Raw genomic sequence first — 6,000 nt, 5'->3', positions numbered from 1 at the left:
TCTCCCTTTCTTCTTCTTCCTTCTCTTCCTCCTCCTCCACTGTATTCTTCCTTCACTACTCTTTATGCGCCTCCGTCCTCCTCCCTTCTCCTTCCTCCTTCTTTTCCCTTCTCCTTCCTCCTCTTCCTTCTTCTTTCTCCTCCCTCCTCCTCCTTCTCCTCTTCCTCTTTCTCCTTCTCCACTCCTCCTGTCACAGTGTCGATGACAAGGGTGTTCTTGAATAGAGGAGTGCCCCATAGGCATGCAAAGAAGTCAGTTAGGATGCTCTGCCTGCAATGGGAGGACGTGAGGATGGAAGGGCATGCCGTTCTGCATCCTGGAAGTCTCTTAGGCAGAATCATAAGGCTGGTCTCTGATTGTCAAGGCACAATTCAGAAAAGTAAGGCTTCGGGAAGGAAGTGATTTTGTCTGAGATAGAAGCTACATCAACTTCCTGGCAGAAGAACCACCCTACAAACGTGCTTAATTTATCATACGGGATTAAATTTTCTTTTATACTTGTTTTCAACTCTTAAGGAAATGTGAATGTTCACATTCAAATTTAGATTTGCAGCTCTTATGGGGGAAAAAAAAGAAACTCTTAAGAATATTAGGCATGGGGCTGGAGAGATGGCTCAGTGATTAAGAACATTGACTGCTCTTCCAGAGGTTCTGAGTTCAATTCCCAGCAACCACATAGTGGTTAACAACCATCTGTAATGGATTCTGATGCCCTCTTCTGGTGTGTCTGAAGACAGTTATAGTGTACTCATATAAATAAAATAAATCTTAGAGAAAAAAAAAAGAGACTATTAGGCATAGACCCCTGGATCCTAAGAAAGCCATCAGAGCTAGCTTTCTTACTCGCTGTGTGTAGAATCCAGTTTGGTGCTGGAGGGACAGAGTTCATGATGAGCCCCAGGGTTTTTACTTATTTTTATTTTTTCATCGTTGTTTTGAAACAGGGTCTTGTGTTGGCCAGGCTGGCCTTGAACTCCTCATCGAGCTCCTTGAGGTTATGGATGTGGCAACCAGGAGAGTCTATACAGTCACTCAGGCAGAGGGAGAAGATCCGAATCCCACACAGCGACTGTCTCTCAGGGCAGGCAGTGCAAAGGACAGAGGCAGAAGGATTTAGGAAAGATGGACGGGAGAATGGGAAAGCCGCAGAAGCAAGAAAACAAAACAGGAAGACTGTTGTCCAGTGCCACTCAAGAGCAGAGGAATGCGAGTGGGCTGGGCAGGGACATTTACGCTACTGCGTCTGTGGGGGGAGGGGCGGGGTGTCTGCGCCTATTCACTGGAAGGGGAAATGCATTGTCACGACGGTCGGAGCAGTTCTCAGTATCTGGTCTAGAAAATGGAATGGCCCCTTCAGAGGAGACACTGTAAATGGTGCCCTCCTGCGCTACACTGTTTGTTAAAGTGAAGGAGAAATTAATATTCTTCCACGGAGTCTCAGGTAAGCGAGCCACAGTTCATCTGTGCTGTGGAGGCATAGGGAACAGTTAAAAATATTAGACCCTGGCACACATTCAAGGCAAACAAGCAACACACGGCTCCTTCTGTAAGAGCCCATGATTTGCCGAAAAATCATACCCTGGACTCAAATAGTACGGAAACGCAAAGGGTGTTTTATTCTGCAGAAGTCCAGTATGCTGGGGTCTCTCATTACCAAGACAGAGAGACAACCAAGTGAGCTCGCAGGCCCGATTTAAAGCACATTGGAATTCTGGGTAAATGAGCTTTAGCTTACTCTATCTCTAGACATTCTGAAGCCATTATGGGGCATGAGGCTAGAGCCTGGGTTTGTTTGTTTGTTTGTTTTTTTGTTTTTCCTCCTTTTCTTTTAGTAATTGACTAGCTTGGGCTTGGTTGGACTTGCCCTGTTCTTAGGCCTAGTCTTCTTAACTGCCAGTTTGAAGTCTGTCATGGAATCAGCCTAGCCTTCTCACTTCCTCCAGCTCCAAGAGCAGGGATGAACGGTAGAGAAGGTGACCCGTGTACCCTTGTCCTTAAGAATTTCGTTATTTTAACTAGGAAGATGCTTTTCTGAATTACATTACTTGTGAAACCGGAAGTTGATTCTCGGGACTCGGGACAATGGATTTGTTGTTTTGCAAGGGCTGTTTCAGAACAGAGAGGAATGGAAGGAAGGGCGGTTATGGTGAGGAGTGGGAGTGGGGCAGGGAGGGAGTGAGGGGTAGAGAGAGAAGAAGGAAGGACCAGACAGGACAGGGTAGGGCGAGAGGAGGCAGTGGGAACCTCTTGAGTTAGCCCAGCGGTAAACCTGGATGTGCATGGATCTTTGTGATGCATGACCAGGAGCGGTATAGCTGGCTCCCGTGGTACTTCTGATGTCAGTGTTAGGGGGTTACGTACTGTCCCACAGGGGCTGTGCATTCCAGTCAGAGAGCAGGAGGGCCCCTCTCTCCCCACACCCTTGCCAGCATTCCCTGTTGTTTCTGTGATGAAGGGGTGGGGGTGGGATGAGATGAAGTCTCTCCGTTGGGTTGAAAAACAGTGAACAAGCTCCACCCCAGGACATTTTGCCTGGGACCCAGCTCCAGTCCAGGTCGCTCTTGCAGTTCGCACCCAGCTCTTCAGATGCAGGAGAGACATTGGTGGGAAAGCAAGATGGTTTGCTTGTTGAGATGGACACATTCTCCACACAAAGGCTCACGTGGGGCAAAGGCTGCTTGACATACAGTGTTCAGGAAGGCCCGCGGGGAAGCTATGATTAGCTGTCTCCATACGAAGCAGACAAGGAGTTATTTAAAAAAATAAAAAACAACAAGGTTTTTAAACTGTCAAACCTTTAAACTGACAGACAGCAAGCGCTCTGCCACTGGGCCAAATCCCCAGCCCTGGTTTCTTGAGACGAAGTCTTGCGCACTAGGATGGCCTAGAACTCACACTCCTCATGTTCCAGCCTCCCAGCTGCTGGGATGAGCCGCAGTAACCTGCGTGCCTGCATGCCTTCCTAAATTTTAAATCATGGGAAGCGGGGGAGAATACACTTTAAAGTATTTATTATTATTATTATTATTATTATTATTATTATTATTTTTAAAATGCCTGTGTATATAGCTCTGAAAGCAGGAACCTGGCAAACCCAAGGAGCCAGGGTTAGCAGTGATTAACATGGGTGTTGGGAACCGACCCGGGCCCTTGGGAAGAGCAGTGTGTATTCTCGACTGCTGAACAGGTCCATCTCTCCAGTCTCCATATTATCAAAAATAAGTACTGTAAAGAGAAGCAAGTGTGTTCAGTCACGCTAACAGAGTGGACTGTATGCAGAAGAAAGGAAAGATGTCCACGCTGGTTCTATCTGGGTGACAGGAAATCAGTATTTTTATTTTTCACGTGTTTCTGTTGACACAGTGATTTTCTATCGGAAACATTATTTCTTTTATTGTTTCCCTGAGGAGCTGTTTTTAAAACCATGCTTTGAAAATTGTTGAAGGAGCAGAGCCAGTAAGAGATTGGCCAAGTTGGGCAAGTAGGCCCTCTGCAGGCCAGCCCTGGACTTGGGACTCTCCTTCCCTCCCACTCGTACTGAAAGGATCTAGAATGATTAAGTTTCCCAGGGCTGAATAACTTCCCTGTTTGCCTTTTTCTCTTCCCTGAAGAGGTTGTCGTGTGTTCTGGAGTCTGCAAGACGCCGTTTGGTGATGCCGGCAGATCATCTCAGGAGATTCTGGGCTGGAGGATCCAAGTTCAAGCCCTGTCTGAGCTACAGAGTGACTTTAAGGTCTGCACAATTTAGTGAGACCCAGTCTACAAATAAAAAGTAAAATGAGATGTAACCCAGTGGTAGAGTGTCTAGGTTTACTTCCTTGGGGTTGGGGGGAGGAGGAGAAGGAAGGAGGGGAGATTAGGGGCCGACAAGAGGAGAGAAGAGGAAGGGAGGGGAGGGGAGGGGAGGGGAGAAGAGAGGAGTAAAGAGAAACTGTTCTAATGGTCTGGGCCATGGAGCGATGGCCTTTTATGGTGGTTAGCTGTCATCACTGACTTGACACAACCTAGAATCAGGAAGAAAGTCCCAGGGAGGGAGCACCCACACTGGCTGGCCTGTGGGCGAGCGTGTGGGTGATTGTCATAATATAGTTCATTGATATGGGAAGTCCCAGCCCACTGTAAATGGCTTCATTCCAGAGTCAAGAGGTCCTAACTGTAGAAGGTTGGAGAAACCTTCAACCTGAGCAGGAAGAAGCAAGCCAGCAGACATGTCCACGCTCTTTCCCCTCTGGTCTTGGGTGAGAGTGTGCTGCTGGGTGTAGGTGTTTTAAATTCCTGCCTTGGCTTCCCTGCTGTGACGGACTGTGAATTGTGAGCTTTAGTCTTTTTGTTCCCTACATTGATTTTGTCAGGATATTTTATCACAGTAACAGAAACGAAACCAGGACACTTGGTCTCCTAGGGTTGACATTGAAGAGTTACAAAACAGGCTGAGGAAACAGACTTTCTTCTCCTTCTCCCCCCTCCCTCTCTCTCCCTCCTTCTTGCTCCCTCCCTTCCTCTCTCCTCTGTCTCTCCCCACCCCCTTTCTCCTCCCTGTCTCCTAAATGGCTGGAGGCCATGCTAGCTCGTTGTTGAACTTTGAACCTATTTAGGGAATCTTTGTTCTTAACAGTTCTGTGGCTTCCGGCGAGTTCTGAACTTTTCTGTCCTATGTTGTCTCGTGGGTGCGGAGAGGATGACCGTCTGTCACCTCACTGGAATCCCCTTCAGATTAAGTGGAATGAAAACGGAGCGTGACGCTGAAGTGATGGTTTAGGCTCAGCCTTACAAGCTCTCTCCCTCTCCCTCTATGTTAAAGACCAAATCTGCAAATTCCTTCAGACAGCACAGGCTGTCCCACAGAGTGCCGGAGCTTACGGACTTGTATTGTGAAACCCTTGAATCTCCCTTAGGGCAGAAGAGCACACTTCAGGTAAACTGTTTGAGATGGAACCCGGGGATCCCGCTGTGGAAGGAGGGAATCAACTCTGGAAAGTTGTCCTCTGCCTTTCACAAGTTACACACGTGTGCATGTGCATGCACCCACACACAAGCACACACGGAGAAAGGAAGAGAGAAATATCAAAGGGTCTTCTCTATGCTAAGCACTTGCATAAGTGTGATATGGTTAATGTCAAATAAACTGAAGGCATTATGCAAAAATAAGATAGCTTGGGGGGGGGGGGATTGTCTGTGCCATTTAGCATGTCCTTCGTAAAACCTAAAGAAAGCTATTATGGGGGCTGAAGAGACAACTTGTGGCTTACTTTCTAGTTTTCCAGAGGGCTCGAGTTCAGTTCCCTGTATCCAGATGTGGCTGCTCACAACCACCTATAACTCCAGCTCCAAGACATCCCAGGTCCTCTTTCTGGCCTCCACAGGAACCCACGAACACATGGGAGTATCCCCTCAAAACACCCACATCCATATTCATACCCACACCTCACACATACACAGACATATACACACTACCCACACACCTACACACGAGTTTCATACTTTAAAAAAAGTAAAGATTCATCTAAAACAGCATATTTGGTTTAAAACACTGCAATACCAAGTTTGTGTTTAGATCCAGGGCTGTTCACGTGTGGAGTTCAGGTCTTCCCTGACCCCTTGGTGACCCTGTTTCAATAATCACAACCGTCCCACTTTACAGGACATGGGACTGGGGCACTGCGTGTCAAGCCCAGTGTGGTGAAGCTAGTGTGACGGACTCTGGACTATGAGTCAACCGAGTCCCAAGAGGCCTCACGCATGCCCTGCTGGGTGGGTGGGCCTTCTCTCAGGCTTGGCCTCTGCTGTGAGTGCCTCCTGTGACATGGGATTGTTCTCGGTCCCCAGAGCCAGACCCTCCATCAACAGTGAGTCAGCTGAAGGGTAAACTAATGAATTCCCCTCTTCTAACAGAAGCCAGAAATCAGCCCGCCCACCTCGTCTTCTGACAGGATTGCTGCAGATTTTTTTTTTCTGTAGACTTTTTCTGTATGCCCATCATTCCACATTGACATAGAAGAC

Source organism: Grammomys surdaster, unplaced genomic scaffold (assembly GCF_004785775.1).
Source record: "Grammomys surdaster isolate TR1022 unplaced genomic scaffold, NIH_TR_1.0 193, whole genome shotgun sequence".
Classification (NCBI taxonomy): Eukaryota; Metazoa; Chordata; class Mammalia; order Rodentia; family Muridae; genus Grammomys; species Grammomys surdaster.
This window is presented reverse-complemented; position numbering follows the sequence as displayed.